At 28.0% G+C, this 17,316-nt stretch overlaps 1 protein-coding gene across 2 annotated transcripts in view; it reads left to right on the forward strand.

Annotated features, from left to right (window-relative positions):
- The first annotated feature begins 698 nt into the window (after positions 1-698).
- Positions 699-17,316, forward strand: part of LOC107454415 (uncharacterized) — a 68,774-nt gene continuing 52,156 nt past the window's right edge. Inside the window, exon 1 of one of the 2 annotated variants that reach the window (XM_016071610.3) lies at positions 699-799. The gene's annotated coding sequence lies outside the window, so the exon portion shown is untranslated. Of the gene's footprint in view, positions 923-17,316 lie in introns of both variants that reach the window. The other variant, XM_016071608.3, reaches the window with a different exon arrangement.

Raw genomic sequence — 17,316 nt, forward strand, 5'->3', positions numbered from 1 at the left:
TTTGCACCACGTCAGTAAATTTGTTCTTTGTTTTCTTTTTCAACTGCATTTTAATTTTTCAGCGATATAGAGACATTATAAAGAGTAATTTTTATCTTAAGATAATTATTCCTTATTCAAATATATCGCACTCATCGTAACGGATGTGTCCTGATGAAGACCTTTACATTTTTCCATTAAAAGTGACCGGTGACCTATCTACGCCAAAATCTTATAATTAAAATGCAATCAATTGGAATTTAAAGATAATTTGTGATTAAAAAGTTATTAATTAATTATTTATTTTTTTACATTTATAAGTTCAAACTTCTTTAAGGGCAAGTTCGGTGGTTAATTTAAATATCTTTAATAATTATTTGTCTTGTGTTGAAAATAACTTAGAATCAATCAGCAAAGATTTGATATCATATATTTGCTCTTTCCTAGAACAAATAATTTGCTTCTCGGGTATATTTTTAGCACATCTAAGAAAAAGTGTTCAAGTAGAAAATCTCAAATAAATTGCCCACAAGGAGCACTTTTCAGCAGCCAAATGACATCTCGTGTAACGAATGGTACATCGTATTTCTTGGTCATTTCTAACATGATCTTTCGTTTCGACAAGAGTACTTTTTCGTGGGTGGAAATATAGCGGGGCGAGTTCGAACTCCTCCCTCAAATGACGTCATGAGATGTGCTCTAAGTGTATGCGCCCAACATGCTTCCGACGAATGACGGAAAAGTAATTTTTTTTTATATTTCTTTAGAACTTCTTGCTGTGGGGTAAGAGAAACTACATCAACTTTTCTGCCATATAAAAGTAAGGAATTTCGTCGAGAATTTCAAATCGATTTAAAATCATTTGACGGTTACAGGTTTGGGAATAGAAACAATTCTTTCCTGTTTATTTATATCTGTTTGAACTTTAAAATATTTCTTAAAGGTAAGAATTGTTTTGTTAATTATTAGATCATTTTTTAAATAAATATATTTATTGAAATGTTTTTATAATGTTATAGTTTGCAGTTTCGAATTACTTGCGAATGCTGTTTAATAGTTAGATTAATTTGTGAAGGAAAATAATTGTATATTTGTCTTTTAAAAAAGTTAAATAGTTACAAAAATGTTAAAAAGTTCTCTTAAAAAAAAGTTGAAAATTTTATTATTTAATTAATAAGAAATTATGAACGCAATAAACTACCCTACGTGTATAGAAAGTTACATCTCTAATAAATATGAAAAAAAGAAGAAAAAAAAAAAGAAAGAAAATATAAACAAAAAAGCTATTTCAAGCTTTAGAAAATCTTCTTCTGTAAGTGTCAATGTAATTATGTGAATTTTCAGTTACATTTGTGGGCATTACATCCAGTTACATTATTTTCTTCAAATGTATGTAAATATCGACACATGTAAAAATAACTCGAAGAAAAAATGATTCTTTTAAAAAAATTTCCTTGTAGTGTTCGCCTATTTGAATTTTAAACATATTTTATCGGTAGTTTATTTCGAGTTAATAAATTTCTTACTATTCTTTATTCCTACATGTAAAAATCAATATTTCAATCGAAAAAAATATTTCTTCTTTAATATACATAGATTCAGCATGTTATTATATTGATGTAGAATTTCCGTATTTAATCTTAACTTAGCAGAATTTCTTTATTTAAACTTAATGAACTAGGGTTTTTTTTTAAACATATAATTCCTTTTTAAACAAATTAATTGCTTACTTCTTATTATAGGTTGTAAAAGCTTAGAGCGAAAAATATTCCGATGTAAATCAAGAAACAAAACACATAATTTATTTAAAATCATCAATATTCCTCAATGATCATCAATATCAGGATGTTAAGTAGTGCCTGTACTTTATACTTATATTTAAAATCCTCGTCAAATATTAAATAAAAAAATATACACGTTTGGGGAGCAGAAATTTGCGGAATCCCAAGTGTTGAAACATAGATAAAAAGCATTAAAACCAGTTTTATTACCTGATATAACATGAATGCGTTTTTCATAATTGCCTTTCCATTCCTTTCTTTTTCTTTTGGCATTCAGACAGGGTAAAATTGCAGAGCGTACTTGTTGCATTTGAAAAGAAATCAGGGCATATAAGCCATATTCAATATGCAAAAAACTGCTTCTTTAGTATTGTTCCCAGTCGAGTAGTACTTTACAAGTTTGTGGAATTTTCACAAAAGTGGCGGCATAATGCATATTAACTCTTATTGTTTGCTGTTAAATCACCCAATGCGATCACCTAATGCGATCTCATGAAGAATTTGAAAAAGTGGCTTATCGTTAAATTGAACAAAACATCAAACATACGTGGGGACTCAAAACACTCTTATGAACATTTTGCAATAATGTCTCATCATTAACTTGAATGTAGCGTTTTAATCAAACAATCAAAAATTTCATATATATTTATACATTTAATGAAACTTTTCGAGCTATTCAAAAAGGGGAAGCTATATAATAAAGGACTCAGCAAATTTTTAGGTCGTGTAAACCTCTTATCAATATAGTATTTCCCACGAAGAAAAAAGTGGTAGTAAAATTAAAGTATGATATGGCAATGACATTTCTGATAAGTAAATCATAGTTATGATAATAAAAGCAAGAATATGCGGTATTTAAACCATTAATTTGGTAATTTTTTCGTTCATATGGTAACGTTTAGTGGAAATTCTGATTTTCAAAGTTCTTATTTCTACACATTTAACAAAAAATTCGAAACTGAAAAGTTAATTTAACCAAATAAATTACATTTATTTCATTCTTTGAAGATATCATTACAAAACTACTACATTTAGTACTAAAAATCATGGTAATAAAACCACATTTTATTGTTAATTTTACAAAAATCGCTACCAAAGCACTTCAGTCAAAATTTTTGGTGTTCCCTTAGAGCCATGAAGGCACGATAATTTGTACCATATTCCGGTACTTAAACCATACTTTTCCCCAATGCATGAATGTGTAAATACTGTATAGATTGTTGTCCCCCATGATTGTATGATAATTATATCTAATTATTTACTTCCATTTCTTGATGTATTTCCAAAGCATTCTACAGAAGAAATAATGAATTCGTTATTCACACAGTTCTGCGTGTAATTATTTATTATATTTATTTACAAACTTTTAATTTTAAGTTTTGAATATGCCAACCAAAACACTATATCAAATAAGATAAAAAATTTTTCAAAAACAACGAACAAACAATGCAATATGCATTTATAATAGTCTTTAATATTACAATAATACAACAATTGCAATAGTTATTTAGTTTTTGAAACATAATATGACCAGGAAAACTTATAGCACTTTGTTTAAAAATGTGCAATTCAAGTATCAGGCTTGGAAAATTTAATATTAGTTACTTAAAAATAGATGAACCAATTCGCGTGGAGTGATTTTTCGTCATCAAACATTTATATTTAATCAATTATTTATAACTTCTTTAAGTGACATACGTGGCTTTAAATATAAAATTTTTAAGCAGGTCACAATTATGAATTTTCGTTTGAAAGTTAGTCTTGCACTTTTTCAGAAACTTTAATATGGAGTTCATGAAAAAGTTTTGCTGTTAGAACAATTTAATATTTTCAGTGTTATAGTGTTATATTTGCATACTAGTTTCGTTAAAAATTTGGCAGGAAATATAATAATATAATTTTTATATCATTTGTTACGTAATTAAAACGCTCTTTCGACGTTCTATGGCAAATGGCCTTTATAAATTTGTTTTGTACAATAAACCCAGTGAAAACGTTTTATTTTCAAAATTATGCAAAAATCTCAGAGAAACGAGCTAAAATATCATCAGCAAGGATCAGAAAATTACCGTTAATTGCTAAATTTTTTCTTTAGTTAATTAGATTTAGTATTTAGCTAAAAATTGAATTTAATGGTTTGTTTTTGGTAGCATAGCTTGAAATCCATCTTTTAAGACAAGCTGAAAATTCCATTTTGTTAAAATTTGTTATATTTTATATGACCTCAACAAGTAATTATAATATAACTAGATGTTAATATATTTCGTATAGCATAATAAGAGTAATTATATTAAACTTAATTTACTCTATCATAGTATGCACACTGTTTTTTACTCTGTACTAATTTTATGTAAAAACATTATTTTATATAATTTATTTGTGATTAGACTGTATATTTATTAATAAATAAATTCATAACTTATCCATTTTAGGATTTATTTTTCTCAACTTCTTAACAATGAAAATCCTTTTTAATTATTGTGATCTTAAAGATTTTACAAACTTTATGTCTTTTTTATGTAATTATATATATATATTTCCCAGTGTTATTAATGACGACTTGACGACTATTTTTATTGGGATCATTAATGATTATTCTTTTTAATGATATTTGCAATAAACTCCGAATAGCCTTGAAAACTTCCACTAAAAGTTAAGTCATTAAACATTAAGTTAAAAATTTCCATTAATTTGCATATAATAAGAGAAGTTTATGACTATTAATGATCTTTGTTTTCCTTACCATTATTAATGAATATTGAGGATTAATGAATATTGCGATTATTACGAATATATCATTAAAATGAAATTTTACAGCAATTGTTAAGTTCCTTAAGTTATTTTCTTCTCAACTAATAAAGAAGTAAAAGTCTATTGGAGATACAGAAGAATTCATTCTATGTCTTCGTTTGTTATTTCAGCTTATCATTATGTTTGATCGAATCTCTCGAGTTCAATTAGACTAAATAGTTACCATTTGATTATACTCTATAGATCTTTAAGAGTAAAAATGGATAATTCTGATCCTCAATACTATAACTGGGAAATCGGATTTATATTTGGCATAATAAACACATCTGAATTTATAAAAGATCAGATCTGTGCAATCTATGGTATGTTTTGCTTTTCTGCCAGTTTGTCGATTTTATTTAGTTGATAATATACTTTTAAAAGTAAAATATTTTATGTAGGGGCGAAAAAAACAAATTTGACGACTTTTCGCTTTCTGCATGAAATTGACGAACTCTAATTCGTTTCAGTAGGTTCTAGTATGGACCCTTGTTCCAACATTCCTATCTTCATTATTCAAATAAAATACACTAATAAAAATAATTAATCAATAACTACCCTAAAACATTTATTGAAAGTGCTCTTTGATTCTATGGTAATTACACTTTTATTACTTATACGGCTGTTTTTCGAAAACTCTGTTAAATGAAATAATGTTTTTTTTTCCTTTTTTTTCTTCCGAATAATATGCTATTTTCAAAACTGATGTGAGATTTCGCGCCAGTTACTCATGACTGCTAGGCTGGAGTTTGCCTATTTTAATCCAGCACCCTCTAGGCCTATTCTGAAAAATGTCGCAAAAATGTCAATTCGAAGAAAGGCCACAGTTTTGAGAAAATGAAAAGCGTTTGTGGTCTAATTTGTTAATATTTGAAATTTTTATTCCAATGCTGCATTTTTCTGGCCTCATAAAAATTTGAAAAAAAAATGAGAATAAGGAATTGATTTTGATAATTTCACTCTAGATGGAAAAATGCCATCTAACTGGTGATTTAAAAAAAAATTATTTAAATACTTTTAAAATATTTAAGTTATTTGTTTAATATTAATGTTAGTGTTTGTTAAAATATTTAAGTTATTCTGGAGTTCCCCTGTCTTCTGTATTGGATTCAAAATTACAAGGCTACGGAGATGAACATTGGTAGCCGTAAACTCAAAATTTGGGTAGCTGTTCAACGACGGTTATAAAATAAAATGAAACATGAACATTAGTATATATATTTCCGTATACTAGGGTGACCCTTTCTCTCAACTTTTTCAAAGTTTAGATCTCATCTCCTTATCTTATTTCCAATAACAAAAAGAAGATTTGTGCAAAATTTTACATCAATTGGACAACTACGAGGCAACCCTCTTTGACTCTGAAGTATTGAAACTTTTACTCAAAAAATTATTTTTCAGACGTATGATTTTCCTAAGATGGGATTATTTCCAGGCTTATATACTATTAGGTGCAGGTGAATTGGCAATTTTTTTTTGTCTGTGATTTTTATTCTGCCTTTTATTAGGTTGGTTAATGTTTTCATAGTTTAGCTATGAACATTTTCTATTAGAAACGTGGTTGAGCGACGAATCATTGAACAATATGGCTAAAGTTATGTTGGCACCAGACAAAAATTAAAACGAAATAAATCATCAAAAGAAATATAAATTTATACTATAATGAGCTTTTTCGTTCTTAACGAACCATTTCTGTTTTTTTTTATTTTTATATTTGGTATAAACTATCTTGATGAAAACTATCCTGATATGCTCACTTAGACTATATTGAAACAAAAACGAACAATATAATACGAATGTTCTTTCGAATTTCCGGCAAAAACTCGGACATAACTCCAAAAGCAAGAAATTTATTGTATAACACAGTAGCAATACTAGCAATCATACACGGAAATACAGGCGGGTAAGTGAACCATCACCAAAAACAATAAGGACAATGTTATTTCCAATATCCCTCCGTTATACCTCACTTTACAAGCTGCTGCAAAATTCGAAATTCTCCTAAAAATGAATCAAGACATTACTTTGAGTGGCAAAAATTTATACTCAAAGGACCTGGAAGAAAGTGTAAAAGGTTTTCAACAACATCGATCAATTCATTTTTCAAACAGAATAAATATAGAAACAGGAACGAAAGAAAACAATCCTTACCGCACCGAAACTAATTTATTCTCAGATGGGTCAAAACAAGACAAAGGAGTAGGATATACTTTTTGCAATAACATAGTTAACAGAAAATTTATCTAAGAAAACAGAAATTATATCCTCGAAGCCGAATCACCAGCCATTTCAGAAGTATTAACGTATGCTAATTCAGATCTTGAATCTTAAAATGTAAATATCTGGTCTGGCAGAAAATCTAAAATTCATTGCATATCAGACATTTTAACTTCAAATCCAGAGAAATTCACACCAAACTTCAAATTAATGATAATATGAATTTAAACTAAATCAAAGCACGCAACAATTACATTGGTAATGAACTCACTGATAAATTGACCAAAGTATCCACAACAGAAGTTGCCACAAATTTTTATCCTTTTTCAGCAACAAAAATTAAGAATGATCTCAAAAGAATTACATTAGAAAGATGGCAGCGGGAATAGACTGAAGAAAATACTGGCAGGCGGTTGCATGAAATACATACAGAAATTCATGTAAAAAGCATAAATCTTTTAAAAGAGGAAATGTATTTTCATACCGGTCATGAACCTTTCCCCAAATACCTTAAACGTTTTAACATAATTAATGAAGAAAACTGACCCTGTGGTGAAATAAGCTCTCCAGATCATCACCTAACAAATTGTCCTCTATAGTTTGTCTACGGTAAGAACTTCCCCCACCACAAATTCTGAGGCCGTCTGCTGTTGTGGAAACAAGAATAGCACATTTCAGGGAGGGAAGCTTCTCTTCACACTAGGGCTAACACAATAGATCGAAGAAAAAGATTTCCTTTCTCTCGACGACCCTAGCCAAAAACCTATCCTAAACAGTGACCCCACTTCCCTACTTGAAACAGTTATACCTCGTTACCATAGTCACCGCCACGGGTCTAGACGAATGGCTAGGGGAGTTCTTACTTTAGATAAACCATAACAAGTTCCTGGCTCAGAAGGAAACCATCCCCAGAACAAAACATCAGTTGGAGAAAAAATTTCCTTGCGAATTCTATGCGTTACGAGCCAAAATAAAATAATTCTGCCAAAATTTATGAGATCTAATGAACAATTGTTTAAATTCTGACTAACTGCACATCAACTTAATTTGCCATTAGCGTCATGTTTTAACAAGCTACTTAATTTTTTGTACTTAATATTCCCCTTACTTTTGTGTTATATATAATTTTGAGTGCCTACTCTCATTTTGTTAAGCGACATGTTACATTTTTACTCTGATTTTGCTAATCACCAAATTTCTTTTGTTTTCTTAAGCGGTTTTTTTTAAAAATTCACTACTTCACTGCATAAAAATTAAATTTTTTTTTCGGTGTCAACATGGTACCTTAGTGTTTCAATTAATCAAAATTCAATAATACTAATAATTATTATTTAATATTTTTCTTGGAGTCATGTACTTTAAAAAGATGTCTCAAAGTCCTTTTTATAATTTCGTAATTTTCAGTCGTTTTTTGTAGTATTTTTCTGCATGGTGTAAGAGTATATATTATTAGTTTTATTTTTAATTCTCAGTGATTTTTGTTTTCAATTTTAATCAGTTTTTTAGCACCTGGTTCGCTTGTCAGTTTTTACCTTACATTCTCTTTCCTGCTTATCCAAACAAACTGAAAAGGGGGTGAAAACTTTTGACTGAAAACTCTATGGTTCAGGGATGCGTCTGGATGTAAAGTAAAAAAGACAAAGTAAAAACACATGAGGATGTTTCACAAACTGGCCTTTAATGTATGAAAAAAATGCCGATTAAATTCAGGAGAAACTTAGCTGTTACTTTATATTTCCTGAAGTATTTTCTTACGAAAAATTGAATGAGACAAAATAAATGACGATTGAACTATTACCTGAAAAGTTAAAGATATTTTTTTGTGTATCAAAAGTAATATTTTTTTTATTTATTATTAATTTGCGCAACTGACATTGTTATGGGCAAAGTGAAATATTTTTTCTGGTAGATTTTTAATCATTAAAAAATAAAGCAAAAAAAAAATTAAAATTAGTCGAAATTAAAAAATAAATAAATTAATGACTGGAACTAATAGTTTCGAAGCTATAAGGGCTTTACATGTAGACGTGTATAAATCAAAAATTATAATATCCATCCGTATAAGAAACTGACTATTTCTAAACTATCTATCGACTTAATTGTTTTTTCTGTAGGACTTGACATAAAAAATAAATGCGAAGCAGTACCAGGCATGTTTAGATGCGTGAAAATGTCCAAGCATGGATACAAAATTGCAATATCTAAACATAAAACATTAGACTAAACTTCAAACTTCTAAACTTTTAATTGTATTGATATGAAATTGCATTTATTCAATTCAGTGTAATTCAGTACCTCATTTGTATAGATAATAATATTTTAGTTATTTCCTTAGAAAATTTTCAATATCTGACTTTTTTGAAATTCTATTTCTTAGGAACTTTTCAACCATTTTCGCTCGAATTTTGTATTTTGGCATGTACGCAAAAAGTGAAATTAATATTAAGGATGTCCAAGTTTTGCAGCGCTCTCCTGACCAAACTATTCAGACCATATTTCTCAGATTGCGACTCCCCTCTGCTTTCCTCTCTATTAGTCACCCCCTCAAATCAGTGTGATTGAGTCCTAGAATGTGAAGATCCGATAATTAGGTCAAACGTTATTCAGGGTGGTTCGTTTTCTTTTGGGCGCACTGTAGGGGAGAGTGGGTTCAATTGTAACATTTTTTACTTAACTATTTTTAACTAACAAAAAATCCAATATATTATTAGTATTAATTGACAGACGAGTAAAGTAGACTATCCTCTACTAGGAAAAAAAACAACCTTATTTTAAATGTTATTATAGTAGTTATTAACAATTTTTGACAGTCGTGCACTTGTTACAATTGTCCCCACTTACGGGGTCAATTGTAACAGTTCATAAATTCAACTAAAACATAGTTAATTATACATATTATCATAGTTGTGATATATTTTTTTATTGATCAAAATAGTAGTGATATTTTAGGAGTAAAAATAATAATGAGCAGAGACCTAAAGGGTTAAACTTTTAACTTTAAGGGGTTAAAAATTTTAATTTATGCTGTGAAAGGTGACAAATAAAATAATGCACATGCAACATAATATAAATGATATAGGAAACTATTGGTGGTTCTTAAAGAGTTAAGTAATGGTTTGTAAACATAAGATTATTTATTTTCAGCTGTTACAATCGTCCCTTTACTTATTGTTACAATTGTCCCCAAGACGCCATTTCAGCTTCATTTGTTAAAAACAATGCTAGTTAATTAGCAAAACTAATCTTTTTTTTATTGAAATGTTAATTAAAGTGTCCACTTACATATTCGGTTACTAATTTTTATTTGTTTAAACAAAATTACTTTGTTACAATATAATATTCTAATACCAAAAAAAGTACTTGCGTGGCGTGAAAATATCTTTTGTGATGTAACTCTTTCAAAAGTACATAAAAATGGTTGCCATCAGGGGTGTACATGTAGATTTATTAAATACACCTTGTGCGCCACCTAGGAACCAAATCTAGAACCCGACACTCGAAATTTTTGCTCTGTTACAATCGTATCCTGTTACAATTGACCCCACTCTCCCCTGCCTATGCATCTGTAGCACAGTATTTATTTTTTCATCAATAGATAAGAAATATTTATTTTCAATGTCCTTTTTCACTAGTTAAATTTAATAGTACGCGTTTCGATAATAATACAATTTGTTTCTTGGTGCTATCTAATGGAATTAAATCCCATTTTTCAGCTTTTGATTTTAATGGCACGTGACATAAAACTACAGTCTAAGTAGAAGCTGGTTCAGAAATAAAAAAAAAGATTTAAATGAAGGAACAGGAAACAATTTTTCTTCCAAAAAACTAACGTCACAATTGATAATAACTCGTTGAGTTAGATTAATATTTTTCTCTATCTTCTCCTTTTTATTCCATACTACTTTTTCAAACAAATAATAATGCAATCGATTGATTATGCGACTTCGATTTACAAAAAATAAAAAAAAATAAACGGCCGTTTCATTAAAGAAATAGTTTTTTTTAAAATAAGATAGTACTTGCTGATTTTAGCATTTTTTGTGCATTAAAACTTCGTAGCTTAAGTTTTAGATTCAATATTTTGAACAAAATTACAAGCAAAAAATTGCTAATGCTTAAATCCAATATAGTTTAAGTCATTTAATTTTAAATATAGAGTTATTATGATGTTAATGTTATTAAAATCAGACTCAGTTTGTGTTTTTATGAAAGAGGGAATTTTACTTGTAGTGATTTCCTTTCTGAAACTGCTCATAATGTCATTTCAGTTTAAAATAATAGCTTGTACTTATGACTATATATATATTAAAAGTTAAGTGCTTTCCCAAAATTATATTTCAAAAAATTAAAAACAAAAGTGTTTTCAAGGTTGAAACTCCGTTTAATAATTTCTTGTTAATAATTTTCCATTGATGATAACTCTGAATAATAATATTGATGATAACTCTGAATATTTTCGAAGTATCTAACTGCTTTCTTTAGTTTTTTTGAAATACTTAGCCTAAAAACTACTAAGCACACAATTTGAGTTTAAATCTTTTTTGTTCGATCCTGTTGAGTTTTCCTTATTTTTCATTTGGTTCCTTTTCTACATCTTTTATAAAATTTAAATAGTTACAAAGCAAAAGTAAAAACGTCTTATTAAATATTAATTTCTACTTTCCTTCTGCTATGAGCATATTTCTGCTCACATGTCCGCTATAAACATAAATAAAAGTAATTATGTATGAAAATAACTATATTTTTGTTTCAAAGTAAAGTAAAAAATATCACTTTTGTTATTCTTCCAAAATTCGACCGACAAACTATGAAAGGCATCAAGAGAACGAAAACTTACCATAGAATTGTATATTAAAGAATACCATAGAATTATACTTGGGGTGGCAACGAAGTCAAAGTCATGAAAAATCTATGCAGGTATCGACTTCACACAGGAAAAAACTTACGAACTTGCTGCATACGAAAAGATTTATTTCATTAATTATTGCAAGAGCTCTGCATTGTACAAAAGTTTTGCGTATAGCAACGGAAAAAATAGTGGAAACTACAAAGTGGTGTAGTAAAACGCCATACACAACTCTCGGATTTAGTACTTCACTGCGCCAATGTTATCTTACACTACCTAGTGTAAAGTAGCCACTTCCATTTTTGTTATTCAATAATACTAAAAGTTATAATTACTGTGAGATAAGATACGCATAAGAGTCAGTGAAGTTATTTTTATGACACAGTTTGAAATATGAACCATTAATTAAGAATACATGTATACACGAACTCTGTAATGTAATAAGTTTGCAAATGAAACATCTGCAGAGAAAGAATCTTAAGACGAATTCGAACTAGGCTTAACAGATTGAAAGCAGATAGAAATTATACATTATAAAAACAGTTAATACAGTTTTCAGAGATTTGAAAAATTGAAATACAAATATCCTTATTACACAACTAAAAATATATGTACATATTTAAAGGCGAGTTTTTATTTCGTTGATGAATATCAGCGGTGAAAATAACAACAAACTCTCGCCAGCTCATTCCAGATTGTAAGCAAGCTATTTGCAATATTCTGCTTGGCGTTTCTTGAATTCTTGATATTCAAAGTGAACCAACATTGGTGCTTTCAAAAGTGAAAATAATTCTCGTATGGTGAGAAAGCGTGAGAGTTTGGTTTAAGATTATTTGATTTTAAGTGTTTAGATTTAAATTACGTTCTACGCAGAATAAAGTGTTTCTTCACTTAATTTTTTAGGTTGTTCAATATCATATTTTTTTACATTGTTATTTTTGTGCATTGTTATTTTTGTACATGGTAAGATGCTTCTCGATGCTTTTTATCACTTCTACGAATCTGTCAGTTCAAATTCGGAAAATTCAAAATTATTTTTTATTTTGTTTTACTTTGATTCTTTCGCTATATTAGAAGGATCGAAGGTAATGTCGTTTCGGTGCATTTGATATTTATTATCAAGATTTTATTTTTAATCAATAATATATTCACCCTCGTAAGCAACAACCTTTCAATGCCGGATTGAAACTGAATCAAAAAAAAAAAAGAATTGGTTTTTAAGACTAACGGATATTTAATGCACCGAAACGACATTACTTTCTGATCCCCTCAATATTCAGATATTATAAAATTTAAAAGTTTAATTTAACACTCCAATATCTCTTTAAAAAGACATTTTTTTAAAACTCGGAAGCAAAAAAGTTGCTTTCATTTTGTTGCTCCAAAGTTTTGTTAAAAAATTTGTGCACTCATGAGAATTTTATAAGAACCTCAAAAACCTCAATAAAATAAATTTTGCTTCCTGAAATTTTATTTACAATAAACAATAAAAATAATGAACTATATTTCATTTTCCAGACAAGCAAAAATACAACATTTTTAATATATTTCCAAATAATGTATAAGTTTAATTAAATGCGAGCATGATAGTTTTTAATAATATTAATAATGAACTACTCTGTATTTTTTTCTTCACTGTTTTTCCGATATCTAAACTGATTTATGAAACACTCTTTTTATTATGTTCAGAATTTTCTTGTTTGTTTTGGCAAAACTTTTCATTTTTGAGATTGCTGATTTTTAACCTTTGCAAAATTTAAGTAGTCATGAAATTTCAAAAATCAATTTTTACACTATTGCCATTAAAAATGCATTTCTGCCTTTGAAAAGTTTGCGTACAACAAATTAACATTCGAAAATAATCTACAGCTTACTCACGTTGAAGGGATGGTGCGGCATTTATTCTTTGAAGTAGAGATATTCATATGTGCTTTCTAATTCAAGTAAAATATGATAAGAAAATCTTAGCAAATATGGCCGACTGATTGTGAATTACTTCTTTCATTAATATTCCATTAGGGTGAAAAGTTTTAGTTTCTCTTTATTTTAGGAATTAGAAACTTAACCACATGTATACTGATGTATTGTAACGATATAAATTATTTTCATCTCAAATGCATGAATATAATTATTCAGTGTACTTGTAAATATATCTTACGTCAAAAATTATGATTTAGTTGTTCGGCATCCTCTCCGCGAAATTATTCTTTCCTATTTTACAATTTTTATTTTTATCTCCACGTTATTTAATTATCTTTATAGAAATTGCCCTTAAAATAATGCTAGGTATTTCATATATTTTTAAAACTTCCGATTCTACATGGGAATATGTATTTTTAGAGCTTATTTTTAAGCATTTTTCGGGAAATAATTTTGCTTAAAGGAAAAACTAGAGTTTAAAGAATTTTTTTAATAAATTAAAATAACAAACGACGTTATTTTTAAAAGTTAGTTTATCAGTGCATATTGCATTATTTTATATACAAATATAGCTCAAGTTTAACTAACGTTGTTTTTATATTTGCGCCATTTTGACTAAAATGCATTTATACAATAATTTGTAGTTTTTCAGATTAATTTTTAAAGTTATATTTTAGGTTTATAATACTAAAGTTTAGAACATGATTCATACTAATTTTGTAATGCTAGTTAATAAAATAGTTATGTTAACTAAAACAGCATTTAAGTTAAGTAGAGGGTCTTGATTATACTTTACTTTGAATTTTGAAAAAATAAATGCATTTAAAATAAAAAAGGATCAATAAATTCTTTAAAAAGTTAGTTTGGCTAAAATTTGCTAAATTCAGTTTTTGATAATTTTAGATTTGCTCATAAAATATTACAAAAACTAAAAGGATGGTAATATTTTTTTAAATTTTCTAGAAGTTTAGATGCTTTTAAAAATAGTAAATAACTATTAAAAATGATTTAGCTTAAAACCATTTTCAGTTTTCATAACAACGAGAAAGGAGAAAAAAAAAGAAACAGTAGAAGAAAAACCACATTGGTCAAGAGGGATAAATCAGGGTAAAATGCATTTCCGCACGTTATGAAGATACTGCAAGAAACTACCATGAGAAACTAGTGCCGTCAATAAAGGAATCAGCATTCGTATGAATAAAACAAGATTCCAGAGCATCGAGATGAGCTCATGCATTTTACCCTGATTTGACCATCTCGATCACTGCAGTTTTTATTGTTCTGTTTTTTATTTTCTCTCCTTCGGCTGCCGTGGTTTTTCTAGTTTTGTTTTTCATCTTCATTTTTCCATTTTAAGTTGCCAACTTAACGTTTAATATTTCAAATCACTTTTGTTTCTTCTCATTCAACAAGTCTTCAAAATGGGTGACTGTTTTTGAGCGCTTGAAGCAGGTTGACTGATATTTTATATTTGCATATTTTTGAATCGAATGAAGTTTCTAATCAAGTAATATAGTACCGTTTCAGTTTCTTAGGGTAACTTATTTTGAACATAGTTCATAGTTAAGGCTAATTAATTAGTAGAACTACATAGTTCATAGTTACAGCTAATTAATAAATATATAAAAAATCAAAACCTCTGGGGGTACTGAATTAGAGATTGATCGTTCTCTATCTCAGGTCAAAATTGCGATCTGGAGATGAATGAAAGATGTGTGAATGAGTCTTCCCTGGGAAACGGGCTGCGAGACTGAATTATTCATATGTGTGTGGTATTCTTGGCCATAGATGGCGCCACTGTAAAACTTGAAGCGCACTCTCTGCCTTAAAAACTAGCTTGATTTCAAGTAGGCTTGCTGATATTGGCCAGTGGCATATGTAACAATAACAACAATTAGTATAAATCTCGTGGATCACTTGAACAATAAATATCGTAGCTGAGTGCGTGCAAACTCTGGATCATTTAATCAAAAATAACTCACAGTATTTATTTTTTAATTTTTCTTAGCATATATTTTGGTTTTCATCGCAATTTATTACAAAAACTTTTTGATATTTTAATAGTGGTGATAAATGCTACATTTAATCTTGAAGGAACACTATTTCATCATCTTTATTTTCTGTTCAACGCGAATGTACAAAATGTAATTGTTTCAGATGAGTAAAACTTGTCTTAGGATAATAAAAGTGTGATAAACTATATTAAAAAATAAAGAGAAATGCAACATATAATTTTAATAGTAAAAGTATGGAAATAAATTTGGTCTTCAAGTTCTCCAACCATATTTTGAGCATGGTTCAATTTAATTTACGAAGCAATGTGAATCAATATTTCCACTGATTTTTTAAAAAGTCATGAATAATACATAAGCAACTTTGAAACAATTCTTAAATGTTTTGACTTCTTGAATTTATTTTTGATGTTGCCTACTCTTAGAATCTTGGGAATCAGAAAAATCTTTTGTAAATGCATTGTCTGAAAGTTTATATTAAAATTTGTTCGAATAGGTTTTTCTTTTTGAATCAGAACCTTTGTCACTTATAAAAATGTCATAAATAATGAGACATTATTATCTAATTTTAATTTTTGTGTAAAATTAATTTTTGTGTGAAATTATTTTTAAAGTGATAAATCTAATAATTATGAGTAGGAAATACTTTTATAATGTAAAAAAAACAAAAACAAAGAAATAAAAAACTATTATAGGAATATTTAAAATGCTAAATATATCTTAATGCTTAATGCTAAGTGGCTCAATATGGCTAAGCATTTGCCTCATTTATTAAAGTTTCTCATTAGTATCATTGAGTAGTTCTGGATTAAGATTTCACTAATGTCTTAACAATTTTTAATTGGTGAACTGTATGAATTGATGCTTTATAATTCCCATTTTTATTTTTTATTGCTTAAAATGTATCGCAGTGAAGTTCTGGAATTCATATTAAAAGCGTTTAATTTCTTAAACTTTTATTTACAAGCCCATCATTTATGACGAATTGGGAATTGATGCTCTCACAATAAATCAAGATACTATATTAAAAAATAATGAACTTCCCGTTGAACTTTGTTAATGTTAAATAATGTGAAATTCTAAAGATCTCTGAATTTTTACTAAAGAAAACTAGTTTATAGAGATTTTGCTTGAAAAAAAAATAGTGATGATTTTGAGATAGATAATGGGGAAAATAAGATTCCACGTTAGAAAAACACTGAAAATCCCTTTTTGTATCTTTTAAAATTTGGCGTTTATTTTATAAGTTTGAAAATGCGTACCTGAATTATAAGTACAAGCTTTTAATTTATCGAGTGTTTATTTAAAAATTAAGTTGATGTTTACATTTTATAAGACTATTAAAGCCTATTGAGAAGAAATGAAATAGTTATTTTTACATTTATAATGATTACTTTTTAAATAACTTAAAGAAACTGTAATTTTACACAGTCGATAAAAAATAAATAAATTATATTTTAGCGTTATTTAAATTTGCAGAAGACGTTTTTGCAATGTTTTTGATATGTTAAAAAGAAATATCTTTTGAAACAATTTAATTATTGATTAAAAAACATAATTAAAATTATACGAATTTATTTCACAATGACTAACAGTAATCTTTTTTTACTTCAATGTAAATGTAGTAATTCTTTTCAAAATTATTCATAAACTTTGAAAAATCTCAATAGAATTTAATTGCAACTAAGCAAAATGGAATTTTTTCAAAACTTTTTTTAAAAGTAATTACACATTTCAAAGTTTGGGAATTTTTTTATATCCCAAATGAAAT

Source organism: Parasteatoda tepidariorum, chromosome 3 (genome assembly GCF_043381705.1).
Source record: "Parasteatoda tepidariorum isolate YZ-2023 chromosome 3, CAS_Ptep_4.0, whole genome shotgun sequence".
NCBI lineage: Eukaryota > Metazoa > Arthropoda > Arachnida > Araneae > Theridiidae > Parasteatoda > Parasteatoda tepidariorum.